Below are 24586 nucleotides of genomic sequence, written 5' to 3'. Positions count from 1 at the left end.
CAATTGCTCTTCCTATGTCCACTGATGCTCTAACTCCATCATACAAGGCCACCAAGTTTGTCAGGCATGACCTGTCCTTGGTGAAGCCATGTTGTTACCACCAATCATCTCATCCTTATTTTCCATGTGCCTTAGCAGAGCCATCAGGAGATCTGCTCCATGACCTTGCCAAGTGCAGAAGTGAGACTGACTGGCCTGTAGTTTCCTGGATCTTCTCTTTTTCTCTTCCTGAAAATGGGGGCTATGTTTCCTGTTTTCCAATCAGTGTGAACTTCACCAGACTGCCATGCCTTTTCCAATTTGATGGATAGCAGCTTGGAAGCTTCATCCACCAGTTTCCTCAGTACCAGTGGATGGATTGCAATGAGTGCCACAGTCTTGCGCACCTTCAAGTTCTTTAGGTGGTCTTGACCCTGATCTTCACTTACAGCAATATTTTCATATCTTCACTTACAGCAGATATTTATGACATACATCATTAGCAAAAAAGTAAAGTATAGTTTTTCTAACATTTACACAGGTTTTGTTTCTTTTAATTAATTAATTAATTTATTTTTAAATGCAGAATTTATAGTAAGGTGTAGCAGAAAATAAAATCATACTCGGAAAAACAACCTGTCTGCAAGAAAATTGGAATACAATATAATGTATTTATATGTATGTACAATAAGGAGAAGGAGTGTTTCCTTGTCCATCACTGTAAAAATTAATGCATTTAAACAAATACAGCAGAGTGGTACCTGTGTTAAGCTACTGTTTTAAGGTAGGTAGGGGGTGCAATCTGAAATGTCAATTTCTCCACTTCTTGTGAGCAATATTTAGTTAGATATAAAGAACAGAGAATGGAAAGAAAGAATAGACAGTTCTTTCACATTATGTTTCCTTCAACTATAGCTGCCATCACCTGCAACTCTTGAACTTTTCACTGCCAAAAGAAACAAGACAGGCTTTTAAATTGAGTGAATTTCAACTCAATGTTTAAAGTTGTGCCTACAATAGTAACCAATCATGCAAATGCAGAATTAATTTGAACTGTTATTTCAAATGAATGGAAACATTAGGCTTCATAAAATAGAGAAAACAGAAATCAGAAAGGAAACATAACTAAAGAAGACAGCATGGAAGAGAAGAAAATAGGTGAAGAAGACACTAGATAGCTTTCAGTTCAACAAAGCTCACTCGGGGTCAGGGGAAGGGAATCAATGTTGCCATCCTGCATCCTTAATTTATATCTGTACCATTCAACTTGCTTCTAAAACTAATGTAAATAATTGCAGGATTTTTTTTTTTTTTTCTTCTCTCCTTTGATAACAGGGAATCCAGTCGAGCAATATTCTTAAATTGAAGAATGTATGGGTCAAGTCCAGTTAAAATTTCAATTGATAATTAAACGCTAGGTCGATGTTTTAGTGAGGTTTAAAACAGGTATACATAAGGAGACAATATTCAGATTTGTTAATATTTAAATCAGAAGTCTTTCCTGTAAGAAAAATTCCTCCACTCATACTACACAACCATTCTAGAAATTTACAGGAATTTTTAGCATATTTTCCAAAGGCATGAAAAACATGGATCTGTTGGAGTGGGTCCAGAGGAGGGCTACAAAGATGATCTGAGGGCTGGGGTACTTCTTCTGTGATGTTAGGTTGAGAGAGTTGGGGCTGTTCAGAGAGAGAGAGGAGAGAAGGCTCTAGAAAGTACTGACTTACTGCAGCTCTCAGGTATTTGAAGGCATCCTACAAGAAAGATGGGGAAGGACTCTTCATCAGGGAGTAAGAATGATTATAGTACAAAGGATAAAGATTTTAAACTAGAAGAAAGTAGCTTTAGATATTAGGAATATACTGTTTACCGTGAGGGTGGTGAGGCACTGGAACAAATTGTCCAGAGATCAGACTGTATAGGGATTTGAGCAACTTGATACAGTGAAAGGTATCTCTGTTCACGGCAGGGGGGAGTTGGAACTAGATGATCTTTTATGTCCCTTTTAACCCTAACTATTCTAAGATTTGATAAATAGCAAATTTAATAATTTTACAAGGGAAAATTATGAAATGAACAGATAAATCAGGAACATCAGAGAGAGCTGGATATAAAAGTAGGCCAGTGGCTCTACATTGTCTCTGAAATATATACAGAATTTTAATCTTAAGTCTTGACACATACCATATCACATGCACAAGAACTTTGGGGAGAAGTATAAACAGAATTTGATGGTTGATTAGGTGACTTTTTTAGAAACTGAAGTCCTACTATGATCAGAGAACACTGTGGCTCTTCAGCAGTACAAATGTGTTCCACAGTATAAATACATGGCACATTTGTGGGAAAGTAAACCATATATTCCAGGCCTTACATATGTTATTGAACTTGTCCATACAACAAATATTTGATTCTAGACTATGTGTTAATGCACTATGTTTTCCACTTCTGTGGCTACCAGTTACATCTCTACAGAAGTATTTCTGTAGTAATCCTGCAAATAGGTAGTGAGTTTGCCTTCTACTCAAGTAGTTTAAAAAAAAAAACAAAACAAACAAACCAAAACACAAAATCCTCAGGGAAAACATATAGATCTTTACTGCCAGAATATTGATAATCCTTATTCATTTATTTATATATGTATACAAGATCACATAATCACATCTGAAATTTCTGTTTAGGGCTGCCTTTTTTTCCAGTAGATTTTTAAAAACACTGAAAAAATCTGATATGGTGACAGATTATACATCTCATGTTTCAAATATGATGGTTATCATCATATCTAGTAGTAATTGATACTGGGTGCATTTTTTCCACAAATTACTTTTTCCATAGATTCTTTGATGACCCTTTGCCTAGCTCCAATTATCAGAGCATGAAGGGAGATTCTTTGATCCATCTGGAGTGATATGAGACACAGATGAGATCAAATGTTGTCCAGTGAGTTTATTGTCAATTAAAGTGATAGGGAAAGGAAAGATTGGCAATTAATATGAACCAGAGCAATGGGGAAGGGAAAGGAGGCCATATGAAAGATAGGAGAAGATCAAGAATTACGTAAAATAAGGATAATCACCACCACTAATCCAGTGCTGTCCATTGTATGCTATTTCACCAGCTCAAAGGATCATGCAGGAGTAAGGGTGCAGGGGGAGGTGGAAGCATAATGGCTGCCCTGAGGCAGCAAGCAGGTAAGCTGCAGGCAACTGACAGAAAGTCCAAGAGAAACAGGCAGGTCTCCGGTAGTAGGCCTAGGAGAATAAGACAGCAGGCGAGTAACATTCCACGAGGCATCCTTTGTTGGGCACACTCCTCCTTGGTTGTAGATGACCTTTTTTATCCTCTTCTTCTGCCAGTGAAGCATTCCTGGGCACTTAGCTTAGAATCACTGCAGTAGCTGTAACCATGCAGGCTCTCTGGATGGTTATCTCCCTTGACATGTGCCCACCAGCCATTTAGCAATTGCTTATCTCTGTGGCTACATATCTCTTACTGCCCCTGGCCTGCAAGTCTTCAGACAAAAGATTTCTTGGACTTTCCATCTGTTAAGTTGTAGACAAAGGCAAAGACTGTCCTGGACTTGTTCAAAACTTGACTGGACATGTCCATCTGTCAGTGCCCTACACCCTTATCCATCTTATTTCTGAAAAAGGGACGCCAAATATTTAAATATAGCAAGTACGTTCTCAAGAAATTTGAGTATTTAAAAATATGACTAAAAACATTTAATGTAACTTGCATTATTTATGTTTTCTTGAAGCATATTATTTCTTTAAATGGAGGGGGAGGGGTGAAGCTAAGAAAAGCACTAAAGTAACTTGACATGACAATTAGTTATGTCAAGCAGGTACTCCCTTTATTACAGCGCTGGTTGTATGGAGGATTGCTCCCACTAAACATGCACAGTGAAGAGAGAAATGACTACGTATTTAAAGGCATATAATATACATATTCATTATATTCCAAGGACACGGGCAGAAATAACATCTCTGGTAGCCACGGGATGCATTCTCACTGTAAATTTCCAACCTTTTAAGGGGGGTAGTTCAAACCAGCTCCCACTGATGTTATGTTGAGCTGAGGCATCTGTTTTGCCATTTGATCTTCAATAACAGGACATCTATTTGTCTTTATCTTCACTGATAACAAGTTTTGTGGCCCCTGCTTTCTTCTCCTGAGCTTGCATTTACACAGGTCTCCATCCTTCAGCTTGTATTGCTCAAGTTATGTGAAAGTCTGTTCACACAATATGGAAAAGCTGTTCTCATGTTTCAGGGGGTAAAAGTTTGATTTTTCATTCATAAGTAAATTCTAGAACTACTGTCAACAAGTTCGTGATTAGAAAATTATGTATTGTTACTTTCTGGCATTCTCTGGTTAAGAATCAACTATCTTCAAAAACAGGGAATAGAAAAAGGAAAAATTAAGCTCCTGAAATGTTTCCTGAAGTGATCAGTTTATAGGGCAATTTGTTCCAGTAGCATTAGTGGATTTTTTATGTTGACATGCTCTCCATGAATTAGGTAAAATGCATCAGCTTGCTACACACTTACGTCAAGCAGCAGAGATGATAACAAAGATGATATTAAGATGGTAATGAATTCCTGTCAGTATTTCATGTGCCATATGCAAATCTGTGCTTGACTATTTCCAGTCTCTTAAGCTGCCTAACTCCTTGATGTTCGAAGCAATTTTCTTCTTTCTTCCTTTGTACATTTATTAAATAATTGAAGGAAAATGACACTTTGTATTCGCTTTGTCTAGTCAATAAATCTATGTTCTACATAAAGGGAGAAGCAACTTTTTCTTACTCTCAGACATAGAGGATTCTGAAGTACTTTATATTTTCCAGTTTTTAAAGTGAAAGATAAACTGAAAGAGATAAATTATGAATAATTCTTACAGGCTCAGGAATGAAGGTTTAGGATCTAGACAATTCTATTCCTGCAAAGAACTTACATAGACTCTACCTTTTTATGCAGAAGTAGTTTCATTGAAGGCAAATAATACAATGTTTAAGTGCCTTCCTGGATAAAAGCCAAAGTTAAGAACAAAGTAAAATTAGAGAACTAAGAACTACTCCATGCAAAGTGTGAAAGAAAGCACTGACTATGTAATCAGGGAACAAGAACTAACAGTATAAATGGGTTCATGATACATCATAACTTCTTAAGGAGGAAAAAATAAATACCACGATACAAATATGAAAGTCTTAGGCTTTAAATTAAGCATATGAGATGCTGTGGGGGCAAAGATCCATACTCACATTTAACATATATATTTCCTTTATTTCATACCTGCTTAAAAAAATAACAGGGTTAACTGAATAACTGAAATTAAATTGAGATGTTGACACTCAGATGACTGGAATTTATGCGGTTATGTGTCACTGAACAATGTAAGTTACAAAAATGTAAACTATGATGCTTGTAATTCTAAATGGATTACACTAGATAATAGATACCTATGTAAGCTGTTACTTGCAAGGATTTGGGCACGTATGAACAGTTAAACACACAAGTAACAACAGTTGTTGCTTTTAAAGCAACATCAGTGCTCCAGAATGGGGTAAAACTGTTCAAAAATTTTCAGATCATCTATAGTCTTCATCTTCTGTAGTGTTCTCGAGGCTAGGATAATGCAACTGAACTTCAGAAGGAAAAGTTTAGCTCTGTAGTTATGTATCAGCATTCTACATCTAATAATTAATTCTCCATCTTTATTCTCTGCCCTTAAAAGTGCATCAAATAGCCTCCAGCAGTTGAAGATATCACCAGGGACCCCTCTTAAAAGAAGTTCTATGTTTTGGATTTTATTGGCTATCCTACATGGGAAAGTTTTAGGTTTCATGGGTATGTTGGCATGTAAGGTAGTACAAGACTCCACAATTCATATACAGAATAGATCTAATCAATATGATCACTCACACAACAGAAACTTTTTCAAAGTGTTATGTATGCTCAACTTCAAGAAAGAGATCCTTTTTTATGCTTATGAACTACATTCATTTACCAGGGGACAAAAAAAAAAAAAAAAAATCACATACATGGAAAAGTAGATAGATGATCCACTCTGGAATTTCTCATTAGTTTAATTTAAATTATCTAAATTTATGGTTTCCGTGAGGAGATTTCTAGTGTCTTTTTTTTTTTTTTTTTTAACTTCATCATGAAAAAAAAATGTAAAGGAAGCTGTTAATTCCATTATTATCTACTTATCCTCTTCCACTACATCACTTGGTAAAGTCCTTTGGGAAATATCTGTAGACAACTCAGAAATCATGAATCTCTCTATGATCCTCAAGTCTTCATTCAGTAGAATGAAAATAGATTTACAGCCAAAGTTCATTAGACAGCAGTAGAATAAGAGACAACATATGCCCAAAATTCTAATAGAAAAAGTTGAAAAAGAAGATTGAACAACATTTTTAATTGCAATGTGTTTTGTATGCCTACATGTTTTACAAATATGATCCTTGTTTCCAGGAAAAGTATAGCAGAAGAAAATAATGCAGTGATTTAGTCATACAGGAGAATCCCATTTTGAGATAAGTAGATTCCCAATTCAAATTACTGATTCAAATCTCTCACCAGTATTATAACACAATTGAATAGCTATTCATTCTTAAACAAATTGGAGCTATTTCTAGATCTCAGATTTAGTATTAACTTCACACGTTAAAGTAGAAGTCTTATGGGGGGGTACAATTATGTTATTTCTGCCTTTTGCTTTTGTTATTAATCATTATTTTGTCATTTATCTTAGCAAAACATTCTCTAGGCTCACAGATTACTTACTGATAGTTCAAATTCACATATTCACTGACCTCAGCAGAGCTGCTAGAAGTAGATCTTCCTTTTTGTTTCTTCCGTTTCTTTTCCCCACCCCCTATTTTTTAAGCAGTGGATAGTTAAGTTACATCTGTGCTTGAAAATATTACTTTCACAGTTACAAATGATTAGAGTGACAAAGGAAAATCAGTTAACTAATTGGGAAAAAATTCAGACATTTGCACTTTTAAAATAGTACATTACATAAACTGTTCTGAACTGAGTAGGAGATTCTCAGTTAAAACACAGGCTGTGCACATTTTACACAGAAGAGCACACGTTCCTAGAACATATTTAGTTCAATCAACGTACAAGGCGAAGCACTGTTATGGTTTTATGATTTTTGGTTATTTGGTATTCCACATCATAACATCATGTTGTTCACTGTGAGTTAAAGAGTTAATGATCCAGTTATGGGCACCTGTCTGGAAGAGAAGAACTAAACATCTCAGAAGACTTGGTGTTCAGACAGGAGATCTAATGCTTGGCAAGGTCATGAGACCACCACTTCTTTTTTTGACTCTCCTCCCTGCTGCTCATCCTGACCTCATGCATCTCCTCAGCACTCTCTCATCATATATGATGACATATATGCTTCAATTCTAATCATGTTGTATTACAGTGTATTATCTTGCATTTTGATTCCATATTTTATTTGTTTCTCCTCAGATTGTTGCCTCTGTTTTCAATTATTCGGGGTTCCCTCTTTCCCTTTCTGTAGGCGCAGATCTGCGGATCCCTCTGCCCTGCTAGTCACAGGACTGGGCTGAACCAGCCTGTAAACTGTTGACATTCTCCGTGGAGAATGTGGGCAGAAGCTGCTTTTTAGCTTTTAGAACAAACCTCTCTCTGCTCTTTGAGAGCTTTGTTAGGAAAGTTTCTCTCTTTCACAGGTGCTCATTGAAAACTTGACCTTGAAAGTCCAGACAGACTGCCAATATTCTGGAATAGTTGTAAATTTTGAGCACAGCTATCTTGCTCCTGTAAAGATCTAAAAAACAAAAACAAACAAACAAAAAACTTGTAAAACTTCTTTTCAAAGTCCCTTGCATCCTATTTTTTTTTTTTTTTTTTTTTTCCTCCTTTCTTAATACTCAAAATGTGCTGGGCCTTAAAGTTTGGTACTTTGCTCTATGGAGCTATAGCTATATATAATCCACTGAAAACACTGATGGAAATACCTACCTGGTATCTGCATACAGTGTGGCATACAACTCCTGCGTGAGTTGCTAATTCTATAGAACTTGTGGTTTTTAAGCAGGCTCCCAGTGTCTCTTTTGAATCCTTTATGCACTTTTTAATGATCATCTGATCATGCTGTTAATCTCTCTGAATTTACTGTTCATTATTTTACTTATTTCACTCAGTTCTTGCATTTATAATATTCTGAGGAAGTCTTCCTCAGAACCAGAGAATACTGAGTGGCAGGGAGTGTGGAGAAGCTTGAAAGAGACTTTAGAGGGATGCACATTTTTGGTGTCATGGAACTTTTCTCCTGAACTCCTGAAAGACCTTAAGAGTTTTGACAGGTATTTGAGACAGGGATGTTGCAGCTCAGGCAGATCTAAAGAGGTACAAATGATTTGGGGCCTGGCTAATGCTCATGGGGCCTTATTCAGTGCTATCCCAGAGAGGGAGAGGATTTCTGAAATTGAGAGTCTCCATGCTGAAAGAGAGTGTCTCAGAACTGATACGGGGAATCTCCAGGTCTGGAAAGAGTCTCTGAGTCAAGAAACAGAGTCTCCAGGCTGAAATAGAGAGTTTTCAGGAGAATCTCCAGACTTAAAGGAAAAGACTCCAGGAGACAGTACAAACTGAACAAGAGACTCTCCAAGCTGAAAAGGAGAGTTTTGAGGAGAGAGTATCTCTAGATCGCGAGAGTCTCCTAATCGAGAAACAGGGTCTCCAAGCTGAAAGGGGGAATCTCCAGTCTTAAAGAGAAAGTTTTCAGGAGAGAGTCTGAGCTGAGGGGGAGAATCTCCAGTTCCAAAGACAAAGTCTTCCTGCTGAGAAACAGAATCTCCAGGCTGAGCAAGATTGTCTCCAGTCTGAATGCGACACCCTCCAGTCTGAATGCGACACCCTCCAGTCTGAATGCGACACCCTCCAGTCTGAATGCGACACCCTCCAGCAATCCAAACTGAACAGCCTTCAGTCTCAACAGGATACCCTCTGATCTGAGCATACTCCCCAATCTAGGAAAGACACTCTCCGAATCGAGAGAGACACCAGTCAATCCAAATTCAACAACCTTCAGTTTCAAGAAGACACCCTCTAGTCCGAATGAGACATCCTCCAGTCTGGGAGAGACATCCTCAAGTTTGAATGAAATGCACTTCGAACTGAGTGAGACGGCTTCCAATTCACAATATTTAGTCTCCAAATTGAACAAAGCAACATTCAGGCTCATCAAGTCATACTCAAGTCTGAACTAAATACCCTCATAATTGGATGAGACAGACTCCGAGCTGAGCTGAAGAGTGAGAGCATTGGAACTGACCAACCTGATCAACCACAAGAGGCACCAGAATCGAGGTCAGTTGCACCTGTAAGAGGACAGAAAATGAAACAAATCTCAACTCAGAACAGAAGAGGAGAAAGGGAAAGTAGAGGAAGCAGACACTGCAAGAGAAGAGGAGAAAAAGAGTAGTGGCTTCGATATCCAGGGCATCCAGAGAGAGAACTGAGACCCCCAATAAGATCGTGGTCACCAACGCCCAGGAGGGCAACAAGAAGTCCTGAAAGAGTAGGAGGTCATTGTTACCATTGCTGATCAATCTCTGAAAATGATTGAAATTTGAGGTGTGAGAAAAGATTTGCCAATCCACTCAAATGAGCCTATTGTCAACTGGTTATTTCGATGTTGGAACAATGGGGCCTGAAATTAGAACTGCTGGGTGCACTGACAAGCAATATAGTTTTTCTAGCACCTGAGAGTGAGCAAATTAGGATAATCAGTTTTATATGAAGGCTGCTTTGAACATATTGTCATACTTCACTCCATTGGTCTATGACAGTAGAGCAGATTAACTCAATGTAGTAACTACAGACAAGCAGAAACATCACTGTACAATCAATAAATATACAGATAATATAGTATATTCAGGAGTTTGGCTGATGTAATTATTATACTAGGGTAGGAAAGAAGGACACTCACCCTAACCTGGGCTCACATGGTAAACTCCAGTGGAGTGGATCTTCAGAAGAGATCCTTCCCCACTGGTGGTCAGCTCTTAAATGGGTCTAGGAGCCAGACTTCACCCCTTACTGCAGCACAGGTGAATTGCCTTCACCTGTGCTCCCATGGCTGACTCATTGCTCACTTCAGGAGATTAATCAGAAATTCAGGCCATGATTCAGCAGCCCCATACAATCAGCTAAGAGAAATAAGAATAAATTAATACAATGCTAAACAAAACAAAGAACAAAAGATTGGTGGGAGAAAATCCTGCCTGTATCTATTAACCCAAACTCACTTCTTGGGTGAAAGCATGCTTTTGCTCTGAATAGCAATATGAACAGACATTGTTTTTTAATAGTTATTGATTAGTGCCTTCACATATACATAGTGGTAGCAAGAATATGTGCCACGTGATCTTTCAAAATCAGATAAAGAAATGTTCTACATGTAATTTCATCTCATCTGGTGAGACTGAACAGCAAAATAATGCAATTCTTATTTCTTCTTGAAGTTAAAGTGATTCAGTGTGCGTGTAAACCCGTGTGCATTGTGGTATAAAACTATGGAGTTAGAGAAAGCAAATACTGGTATTAATTTTGCTGATACCTTACAATTTCCTTGGAAGTGTATTCCACTTTCTTCCTATTTCTGTTTGTTGATTATTCGTCTTTTTTTTTTTTTTTTTTTAAAGTGATCCCCATAGCTTATATAGAACGAACAGCACACATTCAAAGATAGTGCTTTAATGCAGGATTGCTCTTGGAGAGGCTATAGCAGTGTGAAGCTAAGGCTGTCTGAACGTTAGACAAATACACAGCTTGCTGTGAATTCTGAGCCTTTTTGACTACCTGGTTACTGTGAGAGTGTACTCCCCCTGCTCCACCCACTTTTTTTCCTTCCCTCAACTCTCTTAGGCCTGCCCTTGCACAGGACAACAATGAGCAACAGGACTGATAACACTCTTGCTAGAACAGATTAATGATCACAAATCTGTGTCAAACTGGGGCTCTAAAAGAACTGATAGCAGTCACCTGGTTCAACTGCTGAAGACCAGTTGAGTATATGCCTATAAAAACAATCTATGAGAATAAATCATCTTACTCCACAAGTAATGAAAAGCCTAAGAAGCCCCTTTGAGATCTCCTGTGCAGTAGCAAGGTGCACAACAGGATCTCTCCTTGAGTAGGTTGGTTAACCTGCCTCAGAGCTACACGTGCAGAAATTGTTCACATCTTGACATTAAGATGTCTTGCTGATACAGATCCAGTGAATGACTAGTTGTTTTAGGCTTTGTTTGCTTCATTAAAATCACACCTTAGATTAAATGTGCAGTTACATTTCCTTAGGCATAAGGGTTGACCAAGTCTGGAAATAGGAGTAGTTTCAGGTGCAGCTAAGCGTCTGCTCTCTATGGTTCAAGGAGTTTAGAAAGCAAGAAGGTCCACTCTTAAACCCTCAGCGAGATGGCCTCCTATATGTGCATCTGGCCCTACCTCTATGCAGTAAATAATCAGGTGTACCCAGCCATCTCAAATCCTGTTAAGTCACTGTTAAATCACTACATTACATCTATACTATAATCAATAAATATATTCCTGCTTCTTTTGTTTCTGAGCAAAGTGTATAGTTTTTTTCCATCTGTGACAGCTATAAGGGTACTAACAAGTTCTTTAGAGCTAGCCATCTTTGCTGACAAAAGCCTCAGCATACAGTCCAACTTCTGGCTGCAATGTATGCTTGAAGGATATTAAGACTGAGAAATTAAAAAAAAAAATCAGAAACCATCCAATATTTCTGCCTTTAGTAGGAATATTTTTTCCATAGACTGATGAAAAAAAGTTATCTGCACTTTTAAAGATCTCTTCAAAAATGTACAGTACAGAAAGTGAAAAATTTTATGTGCATTTTTAATACTTATAAGGTTGTCCATATTTTAATGTGATGCTTTACACTGATCATACCTTCATCAAATTGTCTTTTAACATTAAGTTTTACCCTTTAAAATCATAGTAATGGTAAGGTGTTTAAGTTCCACGTTATGACTTGGGATTCCATATTCCGATGCAGATGCTTAGAGTTCCATTTTCCTGAATTCAGTAGATGGATTGATTACTTACATTATCATTACCAGCAAATATGTTGATTTTTTTTAATCTAATATGATTGTATTTATATATTTACAGTTATTTGTGACAGGTTTGTGTGAGAGCATGTTTGGAGAAAGAAATAGTCTCAAAGAAAGCATAAAGAGATAAACTGTCATTGCACGAATTTTACAAAAAAAAAAAAAAAAGTCTTTCAACAGTCAGCATCAGGACTCTGAAATAAATTGCTTTTGAATACTTTTGTAACAGATGTCAGCCATCTTACTTATCACTGAACAAGCCACATTTGAACTAAGCAGCTCAGTATCACATTGAAGGATGTGGCTGCTGATTGAACACAGGTGTAATGGTTGATATACTGTCACACAGCCTGACGTTAACCTAAGATCTTTGTTGAAATACTTATTACTGATGGCATAAAATGTAATTGCTAATTTTCTGCCTGAGTGGTTACATATTTTCTCCACATCTTAAGACTTATTCATCTCCTTTCCACTGCCCATTTCTCAGAGTTTAAGGCAGATGTGTCATTGGTCCACAGACCAGTAATTGAACCTGTCACTTGCAATCTACTGACTTCATTCCTCAGAATGATATCCACTGCTTCATTCACCTTCTTTAAATATCAGTGTGTAACTTCAACCCATACTAACAGACATTTATTTTTTACATTATAGATCTCTAGTTAAGGAACAAAGCATTCAGGAGCAACCTGGATGATTACTATGATTTACATTCATTGTAGAAGTCTTTTTCACAATAAGTTGGTCATTATTAGTCTAATTTTAATAAATGAGTCAATGAAGTTGTTGAAGTAAAACTGGATAGAAGAAAAATAAATGACTACTCAAATTTCAGGCCTACTAAATTTATTTTGGAATACTCCAAAAATAATCTGTATTATATAAGTAACTTTTACCAAAATAATAGATAAAATCAGATCTCTTTAGCAACCAGTGCTTGGAAAGGGAGAAAGGGAATACAAAACTGTTTGCCTTGCAAAGCAGCAAAACACCTTCTAAGAAGTTCATTGAAATACCTGGCAAAGTGCTATTAGGAATATCAATAATCACACACAGGAAATAAAGCTGATTGATCCAGATAGTGATGTGGGTCTCTAACTGTGGAACAGACCTCCTCAAGAAGTGACCTTCACCAAGGATATATTCTTCCTTCAGAAGCTAACTCTTAAATGAGCCCAGATTAGTAGACTCAGGGTCCATCCCTTTCAATCATGTGGGAAACACAGATAAATTGTTTGCACTTGTGCTTCCTGGTCCAGCCATACCCCTTTATCAAGTGCTCAATCATTAGCTCAGGCCATCACATAACAGTTCCCTTACACAAACAGAATTATAAGAGTGTTGTAAAATAATCAGCGCCACACTATAAAATAATGTTGAAATTATTTCCTTCTTCAGTTGTAAGAATTGGATAAGTGTTTTCAGGCCCCAGCCTGTAGACAGTCTGAAACATTCATGTGTTACCATTCACACTATCAATATTACCTGGATAGCCTGGAGAAGTACCTGGATACCTGGACAGGCTGGAGAAGTGGGCCCATGAAAACCTAATGAGGTTCAATAAGGCCAAGTGCAGGGTTCTTGTAGCCTGGAAGGCCAACTGTGTTCTGGTCTGTATTAAAAAAGGGGTGGTCAGCAGGGAAAGGGAGGTGACTGTCCCCCTCTACTCGGCTCTTATGAGGCCCCATCTGCAGTACTGTGTCCAGGCCTGGGACCCTCAGCACAAGAAAGATGTGGAGATCTTGGAGTGGGTCCAGAGGAGAGCCGCTAAGATGATCAGGGGGCTGGAGCACCTCTCCTATGAGGAAAGGTTGAGGGAACTGGGCTTGTTTAGCTTGGAGAAGAGAAGGCTTAAGGGAGGCCTCATTGCAGCCTTCCAGTACTTAGGGGGAGCATATAAACAGGAGGGGGAACAGCTGTTTATGAGAGTGGATAGTGATAGGACAAAGGAGAATGTTTTTAAACTGAGACAGAGGAGGTTTATTTTAGACATTAGGAGGAAGTTTTTCACACAGAGGATGGTGACACACTTGATGAGTTTGACCAAGGAGGTTGTGGATGCTCCATCCCTGGAGGCATTCAAAGCCAGACTGGATGTGGCTCTGGGCAGCCTGGTCTAGTGGTTGGTGACCCTGCGCATAGCAGGGAGGTTGAAACTAGATGATCATTGTGGTCCTTTTCAACCCAGGCCATTCTATGATTCTATGACTCTATGATTCCATGATTGACTAGTAAACAAAAATAAATTATTATACCAGAAACCATGCTATATTTTTTTTCCCACTGAAAGCTGTATGAAACATGCATAAAATTTTCAGCTCAATGTTTTATTTTATTTATTTATTTAACAGTTTTTAAAGTTGACTGAGATGATACTTAGGAAGTACAGAGTGAAATCCAAAACACTACTTCGTGCAGCATGTAAAAGCATATTTTTCAAGCATTGCATTTAGAAGTTGTTACATTGCCTCTTCACAAATAAATATTTGGTCTTGTCAATTACATCCCAGCTTTTGTTGTGTGAGTTATTTGGTAGTGAGGCGAAACAGGATATGAAACAAATTTGCCTACCACTAAATCATCATGAACAGCTGCTGTTATTCACAACATTATTTTGTAATCCAGACAGATAAGTACTGAGAGCTGTCAGTAGGTATTTTATATAGTTACTCCTCATTCAGTACTTCTTTTTTTTCCCAACATGACTTATTCATTACATAATGTTGTTTCATCTTTCTTTTTTCTTTTTAATGACCTAGAAAAGTGTTAGATCATATGTACGTTTTTTGACCACACTAATCAACAGTTATTCATGAATATATTAAATTTATTATTCATAATTCTAAAAAATGTCTAAATGAAAGAAGAAATGAGAGAAGAAATTTAATTATAACAATGTATTGCAAGATGACTGAATGAAAAAGAAAGAAAAAGAAAGACACCTAAATGTTACTGAGAGATTGTGCAAAGTACAGAACAAACTTTGGAAAAATATTCATCGTGAGATTCTTCGTCTTCATTGAGTTGTGCAAATGAACTCTCCTGATTTCAAACACTCATGATTTCAAAATACTATTTTATTTATTTTATTTTTCTTGAAAAATGGAAAATATGTTATTCACTTCATAACAAAACAATCTTAAAGAAACCTTAATAAGGTAGTTTTTGTTTCAGTACTTCTCATGGTAGACTGTATTCTGCATGCTTTGCCAATGTGTCTACAGAGATTTTTAATATCCTAACAAATTGCATAAATGCTGGCACAGAAACTTTGTGATAAAACTAATTTATTTTGTTTGAAAATCATCTTCCCATTTCATTTGCTATTAGCTGCTGAGCATCTCATCAGGATCGGTGTTAATCAAGTAGCCTTGTCTTAACATTAACATCTTTGATTTAACTACTAATGATCAGATAGATGTCTAATGTAGCTAAAGCCTAGTATTCTAATAAAACTCTTGTACATACACTGTTTGTAATATGAAGCAGTATCTAACCTTAAGATTATAATTCAAAGTTATGTTTTCTTTCTTCAAAAAGATTTTTGTAGGGCAAAAACAGTCCTCCTGAAACAGAAATTCTTGTTTACTGTCTTTTTTCTGGAGGAGGATCTCAGTGAAGTGGAATAATTCTGGGGTTCTGATATTCTGGGAAAAAAAAAAATAATAATAATAATAATTTTTCTGGCTTATTAGATTTTGCACTGATGGTTAAGAATAAAGCTCTATGTAACATTTTTTATTAATTAGTCTTCCACATTTTTCAAAATTCTCATTTCAAAAACAGAAACAAAAAATGTGTTCTGATTTTAATACATTACACATTTTCTTCACAACATGCAAAGTTAAAATTTGAATAGCTGACAAGACAGGAAGGGAAGAAGAAATAAAGTAAAATACATATTTTTGTTAGAACAGAAAATCATATGGAGAGATTAGAAGAATGACATACATTCAGAACTGAACTTACGGTTTTATATCACTACATTCTATGAAGAAACATAGATAAGATCATACAATCATAGAAACTTAGAATGGCCCAGATTGAAAAGAACCACAGGTGATCATATAGTTTCAACCCCCATGCAGTGACAGGGTTGCCAACCACTGGTCCAGAGCCACATCTAGCCAGGTTTTGAATGCCTCCAGGGATGGAGCATGCACAAAATCTTTGGGCAAACTCATCCAGTGTGTTACCACCTTCTGTGTGAAAAACTTCCTCTAATATCTAACATAAACCTCCCCTGTCTTAGTTCAAAACCATTCCCCCTTTTCGTATCAGTATCCATCCGAGTAAACAGTTGTTCCTCCTCTTGTTTATATACTCCTTTCAAGTACTGGAAGGCCACAATGAGGCCTCCCTTAAGCCTTCTCTTCTCCAAGCTAAACAAGCCCAGTTCCCTCAACCTTTCCTCTTAGGAGAGGTGCTCCAGCCCTCTGATCATACTAGTGGCCCTCCTCTGGACCCACTCCAAGATCTCCACATCTTTCTTGTGCTGGGGGCCCCAGGCCTGGACGCAGTACTGCAGATGGGGCCTCACAAGAGCCGAGTAGAGGGGGACAATCACCTCCCTCTCCCTTCTGACCACCCCTTTTTTAATACAGACCAGAACACAATTGGCCTTCAGGCTGCAAGTGCACACTGCTGGCTCATGTTATTTTCTTATCCGCCAGGACCCCCAAGGCCTTTTCTGCAGGGCTGCTCTTAAGGGGTTCTCCCCTTAGTTTGCATAAATATCTGGGATCACACCAGCTCAATTGCAGCATGCTGCACTTGGGCTTGAACTTCATCAGTTTCTCATGGGCCCACTTCTCTAGCCTGCCCAGGTCCCTCAGGATGGCTTCCTTCCCTCCAGTGTATTGACTGCACCACTCAGCTTGGTGTCATCAGCAAACTTGTTGTGGACCAAAATAATGAAGTAGGAGGCATTACTCTTGGGAACAGTCCTTATAAAAGGAAAAGAAGAAGATTAAAAAGAATTAAATAAATAAATAGTTGAAAAATACTGTGGTGAATCTTTTTATTCTTATTTTTCATTCTTAATTATTGAAGTTTTTCTACTTCCATTAGATTTATCTTACATGGCCATACAAATAGAGCTAGAAAAAAAGACCTTACATTGCAAAGAAAGTAGAGATGATTTTGTTCATGCAGATGGAGAAAATTGCCTAAATAGCTGATTTTTTTAAAAAACTTTAGAATCAGATCGAGATTTTCTGAAGGATGTTTAACTACCTTTCACCACCGACAAAAACAGATAAATAATTCCTTAGTATCATTTGAAAATCTGTCATTATAAAATGAAAGTTTGAAATTGCAGTTAATGATTTAAACAGAATTTATGTCTTCATAAGTTGTTAAAAAATTACTTTAATTGGACCTTTGGTAATGAAACAGCATGACATACTTAATTTTACCTGCTAATGCTATTCAAATTTCTGTTAATTCTGTTTTGTTTCCACCTGAAAGAATATTTATATCATTAAAAAAGAGAGTGAATCTAAATTTTTTTTTAAATTGTGTCAGAATCAAGTACAACTGATGAAATGAAATTTTCTGCCTAGAATATTCATTAATAAAAGATTCATAAATAATGGGTTGTAAGTGTATGGCAAGTGCCCTGCAGTGCCAAGACAGAACAGTAGCTTGAATTAACCAATCAACTTTAAGATTTTCATCTTTGTCATCACAAAGTGTATTAGATGAAATTATTTTACTTTGTTATGCGTAATTGTTATATGTAAAGAGCTAGAACTTGTGAAAGTGATAAGGGAAAAAATAAACAAAGGAAAGACTGAGAAAGTAAAGGACTTAGGAAACAAGAGGGTTTTTTGTTTGTTTGTTTGTTTTTTCCAGTAGATGTACCCATTTAACATAACATGCAATGTATAAAGTATTTGCATAAAAAGTTCAAGATAATGCATATTTTTATATAACTAGGACTCTGACCATTTTTTTCCTTCTAAAATATGTCGTCTGTTTGATAATTTATCATAGTATTCCTCTTAAAATTGGACATATTACCAATTACCAATTACCAATACCTATTATCCATAGGTAGTGGATAAGAAAGTTGGTATATTTACATTAGACCTCTTCATTTTCACACACCTTCTAATTACATATAAATCCTAGAAAAATCTGCAGATATTAAAAATACGCAATGCTAATTTGTGTTTATTTCTGTTCATTGAAAGGAAACACAAACAGCCCTGAGAACAAATCATTTGTTCCAGATTTATCAGTGGAACTGAAAAAAAAATGTATTCAAGATTGGTCTGATTCAGTGCTCAGTGGAGCTGCAGAGTTATGCCTGGTCTCAGCTTTCTTTTGGGTGCCAAGAAACTACATTCCTCTTAACAATTTATGCATCTAATCCTAACCTAACTCATAAATTCTGGAATACACTAATGCTCTGTAATAAGTAGTTAAAGGTGCTGAAGTCTGCATTATATCACATCCTGCATTAATCCACCTGCAGGATCTCTGGACCTTAGGAGAGAAGGAAAGTGTGACACACAGTAACTATTGATCCTGCCAAGCATTTTGTCACCAGAGATAAACCCAAAGTCAAACATAAAGGATTGATTTGAAAATATAAAATGTTCCAATATAGATCAGCTTGAGGCAGATTCTTTGTTTTAATTAAATTCATATTATATTATTCTGAAACATTTTGTTATGCTGAGAATTTTCTGTTTAATAATATACTATGAAAATTCTAATAAATCTTCATATAAATCATTTCAGAAAGATACAAACTATGACCGTACAAATACCTTCAGAGTTCTTTAACTTCAGTTTCTTGCACACTATTCAAGACAAAGACAGAAAAACTATTTTTAGTCAGAGCAAACTTAGTACACACAGAAAGAACTCTTCAGAAGTTACATGACTATAATTATGTTTGTTTTTTTTTTTTCTTTCTTTTTTGATAGAGCGTAGTATCACTTCAGGAGGAGGCCTCAGTTTCTGTTATTGACCAAAAGGTTTCAAATTCCATTCTTCAGAAAACAATTTGTCTACCAGACCATAAACTATTGGACAAGAGTGTGCTCCATCATTTAGGTGATGATTTGCAACTTTCAGAAAGAAATTTGTGTTTCATAAGGAAGGGAGAAGGAAATATGATCTGAGAAGTCAGTGACTCAATGCCTTCTGCATACAGTATTTTTTCCTGAAAAATGTCACTTTAACCCTATCAACATGAGGGCATAATTTAGGCCAGTGTATGTTCCATATGAGTATGTTAAACTTGCTCTAATAATCAAAGCTACTATTAGCATTCATCCAGGAATGGTAACAGGATTTCATAGAATCATAAAGTGGCTTAGGTTGGAAGGGACCTTAAAAAACATTCAGTTCTGATCCCTGTTCTGAGGACAGGGTTGGTAACCAGTTAATGAGGCTGCCCAGGGCCCCTTCTAACCTACCCTTATGCACTTCCAGGGATGGGGCATTGTCATGGTTTTATGTTTTTTTGGTTTTCAGTATTCCGTATCAAAACATCATGTAATGTACTGGGAATTAAAGTGTTAATGCTCCAGTTCCAGATACTTATCCCTATACATTATGGAAGTCATGGGATCTGGCCCTTCCGGGTGGGGCAGCCTCTTACTGCCTTGCAATGGGTGCTGGAGGGTGCTTTCCTAGCTGTCCCAAGCTTTTCAAGTTTGACTCGGTCTCGGGAACTCTCTCTCCTATCTTATTTGATTTATTAGTCTCAATTTCAATTAGATTGTATTATATTGTGTTATCTTGCATTCCGATATCATAGTTAATAAAATAAGTTTTCCTCCATAGATTGTTGCTGCTGTTTTTTTTTCTCCCTTCCTTCCTTCCCATTTTGTGGGGCTGGCGTGGGGGAAGGGGGAGGGCAGGAGCCTACTGCGCCCCCTGTCACAGGCATAAATTGATCTAGTTAACTCCATGACAGGCATCCACAACTTCTCTGGGCAACCTGTGCCAGTGCCTCAGAAATCTCTGTATGAAAAATTTCCTTCTAACATCTAATCTAAATCTAAAAATCTAAATCTCCTTTTTTTTTTTTTTTTTTTTTTTTTTTCTTTTCAGTTTAAAGCCATTCTCCCTTGTTCTATCAGTGCCTACTCACGTTAAAAGTTCATGTCCCTCCTGTTTATAACCTCCCTTTGAGTACTGCAGGGCTGTAAAGAGATCTCCCAACAGCCTACTCTTCAACTACCTGAACAGACCCAACTCCCTTGATCTTTCTTCATAAGAAAAATGCTCCAAAACTCCAATCATCTTCATGACCCTCCTTCGGACCCGCTCCAAAAGCTCCATGTCCTTCTAATGCTGGGGGCCCCAGACACGGATGCCTCATGAGGACAGAGTAGAGGGGGACAATCACCTCCCTCTGTCTTCTGGCAATCCATCCTTTGTTGCAGCTCTGTTGACCTTCTAGGCTGCAAGCACACACTGCTGAGTCACATTTAGCTTGTCCACCAGGATGCCCAAGTTCTTCTCTGCAGCACTTCTCTCAAAGAGTTCTCCCGATCCGTGCACGTATCTCTGATTGCCTCAACTAAGTAAATGTCTTGCACTTGGACTTACTGAATCTCATTAGGTTCACATGGGGCTACTTCTCAGTCTTTCCATGATCCTTTTGGAAGACATCACTTTCTTCTACAATATCAACTGTATCACTCATATTAGTGTCATTAGCAAACTTGCTGAGGATGTACACTCAATCCCATATCTTGGTCACTGATGAAAATTTCCTAAAAACTGCATACCCTTTTCCACCTCTGTGGGTGAGACCCTCAGTTTTGTGTAATTATTGACGTTGATGTCTATGTCTATTGCTGAAGTCCAGTGTAGTATATTACATACTAGTTCCTGTATGTCAGAGTGGGAAGATGCTGATGAAACATTCAATATATTGCCCCAATTTAGTCAGTTGGTATTTCTTTGTTCCCAGCTGTTGCTTTCTCTCTCTGCTATGATGTTTCTGATGATTTCTGACAGGGACCTTTTAGATACCCCATAAAAGTAATTGGCTTTGAAGCCTACCTGGTTAATTAGTTAAATTATATGTAGAATTACAAACACTAAAAAAAAAAAAAAAGGTAACTTTCTTCTTGGAAGACACTGTAAGAGTTAATTAATATTAGATATTGCTTACATTAGTAATTGTTCATTTGGCTGTAAAGTTGCATGCATTCAGAGAACTCTCTTAGAAATATCTGATTTTATTTGATTTTCTGAAAATGACAAGGTTTATGTTTTATGATTATTAATTCTGTTAATTACACCCCTGTGACTATGTGTAGCAGAAGATAGATATTTTTGCTAATGAAAAATATTGGACTAATCCTTGGAGTTGTACTTAAACAGTATGATAGTTTTACTTGTGATACAATAACTAAGAAAGAGGTAGTGATGATAAAATTCATTTAATTATTTTGTTTCTTGATATTCTCTTTGGGACAGACATTTAACAGGTTATATAGGAAAAAAAAAAAAAAGAGTAGCAGAATTTACTCCTTTGTTAAGGAAAATTAGTTTGATATTTGATATATTTTGATATATTTGCAGAGCGCAGAGGGTCGTCGTTGGTGGTGCAGAGTCTGGCTGGAGACCTGTAACCAGTGGTGTCCCCCAGGGGTCTGTGCTGGGTCCGGTCTTGTTCAACATCTTCATCAATGACCTTGATGAGGGGATAGTGGCCACCCTCAGCAAGTTTGCTGATGATACGAAGTTGGGAGGATTGGCTGACACGCCTGAAGGCTGTGCTGCCATTCAGCGAGATCAGGACAGGCTGGAGAGCTGGGCAGTAAGAAACCGGATGAGGTTCAACACAAGCAAGTGTAGGGTCTTACACCTAGGGAGGAAGAATTGCATGCACCAATACAGGCTGGGGGATGAGCTGCTGGAGAGGAGCTCTGCAGAGAGGGACCTGGGCGTCCTGGTGGACGACAGATTGGCCATGAGCCAGCAGTGTGCCCTCGTGGCCAAAAAGGCCAATGGCATTCTGGGGTGCATTAAAAAGAGTGTGTCCAGCAGGTCGAGGGAGGTGATCCTCCCCCTCTACTCTGCTCTGGTAAGGCCTCATCTGGAGTACTGTGTCCAGTTCTGGGCTCCCCAGTACAAAAAAGACAGGGATCTCTTGGAAAGAGTCCAGCGGAGGGCCACAAAGATGGTGAAGGGCCTGGAGCATCTCCCCTATGAAGAAAGGCTAAGTAAACTGGGTCTGTTTAGCCTTGAGAAAAGAAGACTGAGAGGGGACCTGATCCAGGTTTATAAATATCTGAGGTGTGGCGGCCATAGTGGTGAGGCCAGTCTCTTTTCAGTGGTACGTGGAGACAGGACGAGGGGAAACGGACATAAGCTGCAGCATAGGAAGTTTCGCACGAATGTGCGTAAGAACTTCTTCACGGTGAGGGTGACGGAGCACTGGAACAGGCTGCCCAGGGAGGTTGTGGAGTCTCCTTCTCTGGAGATATTCAAGTCTCGCCTGGACGCCTACCTGTGCGACCTGGTGTAGGGAACCTGCTTTGGCAGGGGGGTTGGTCTCGATGATCTCTAGAGGTCCCTTCCAACCCCTACAATTCTGTGATTCTGTGATATGATTATCATCTTAGGGACTTCTTGTTTATTAGTTGCCTAAATATAAGTTGAGGTTTAGCTGGAAAGTAAATAGCCCCACAAGTTAATTTCATTTAAATTTTAATGTTAAAAAAGAAAACAAAAAACTTCTTCAATTTTGTGTGACTTCTGCTGTGAAGAGAAAGAAGGATGGACATTTTCATAGATTCATAGAGTCATAGAATTGCTTGAACTGGACTTTAAAGATCATCTAGTTCCAACATTCACACTGTGAGCAAGGTTGTCAACCAGACAAAATTGCCAAGGGCCCTATCCGATGTGACCACATCCAGGGTTGGGGTATCTACAGCTTCTCTGGTCACCCAGTTCCATGATTCCTGGAATAGTAATTTTCCTTCTAGCATATAATCTAAGTTCACCATTTTTATTTTAATCTTTTCCATCTTATTCCCCCTATTTATAAGCACTTTTCAAATAGTGGAAGCTAACTCTGGAAAATGTTTACTGGACAGAATCTGGAGCATTTACCTTATAAGAAAAGGCTGAAAGACCTATAGAAAGGAAGACTGAAAGGGAATATTATTAACACAGGCATGAGCGTTAAGAGGACAGTCCAGCCAGAGGACAAGGCACAATATGCGTAAACTAGAACTCAGGAATTTCCATCTGAACCTGTGGAAAAAGATTATTTACTTTGAGGGTGACAGAGCACAGGAACAGGCTGCCTAGAGAAGTTGTGAAGTCTCCTTGTCTTGAATATTCAGAACCTGCCTGGACAATTTTTCTGTGCAACCTACCATAGGGAAATTTCTTTATCAGGGCAGTTGGACTAAGTGATTTCTAGAGGATTTTTTCCAACCACTGCAATTTTCTTTTTCTGAAAAAAAAGACTGACTGCATTTTCTAGACAGAAAGCAGATCCTAAAATTGTTTCATCTATGCATATAGACTCTAACAAGAATGGGTGCAAAAAATATATATATATCAGATATTCTCAAAGGCTAAGTTGGTTTTCAGCTCTGACCTAAGTAACAATTTATCAGTGAAGTATTTATTTGTATTAAATGTGTTGAAAATTGTAGTTGTAATTTATGTATGTTGTGATCAAAACAGAAATTTGGGAGACATCATTCTTCATTGGCTACTGTCAACTTCAGTTTTTGTTCCAGAGTTTGCCAAATAATTCTGACCATGGAAGAATGGAAGTTATGGAAGAGCAGAGAAAGAAGTGAAGCTGAAGAGCAGTGATAGAATGTTTATTGTGAATATTAAAATAATTACAGGCTGTTTTTCCATGCTTGTTGGGGATACACTGAACAGAGAATAAGAAAATAAGGCTCTTAACAGGAAAAATAAATTGTTGGGAAAGATAATGACCAAGTAAATTACTTCAGGTGAAGTCATTTATTCACCATAATAAGTGTTATGCACCCATCCACCATTTCTATCCAAAATACAATGTGTACTTAGCAAGCCTTTATCTTCAGGATGGATCTTAAGAACTCATAGATGTCTTCACATACAAATTAATTTTTTTTTAAAAAGTAAAGTATCTGGATGAGTATAGATTGAACATAAATTCATGCTTAACCAAAAGCAATTATTAGTTAGCTGAATAAAATGGAAATTGAATAGAAACTGGAACAGAAAGTATTAGAGATATTGAAAGGACTGTGAACAGATAAAGATGGTTTTATTCATTAATACATTCATTTTCTACACCAAGAGCATGAGAAGAAAGACGCTGAATTGCATCTTTAAGGACAAACCAACAATAGGTTATGAAACACAATTTTCATTAGGTACTCAAGAAGTCTAGAAGTATCTAATTAAAGATGCAGAAGATAAAACAACACAGTATTTCACGTTTATTTATGTAATGTTCATCATTATTTA

The 24586-nt window shown here is 37.5% G+C and overlaps 1 pseudogene; it reads right to left on the bottom strand.

Moving 5' to 3' along the window:
* LOC146542327 (uncharacterized) overlaps window positions 1-24586 on the bottom strand; it is a 203642-nt pseudogene that overhangs the window by 79988 nt on the left and 99068 nt on the right.

Source organism: Meleagris gallopavo, chromosome Z (assembly GCF_905368555.1).
Source record: "Meleagris gallopavo chromosome Z, MGAL_WU_HG_1.1, whole genome shotgun sequence".
In the NCBI taxonomy this organism is placed as follows: Eukaryota; Metazoa; Chordata; class Aves; order Galliformes; family Phasianidae; genus Meleagris; species Meleagris gallopavo.
This window is presented reverse-complemented; position numbering and strand designations above follow the sequence as displayed.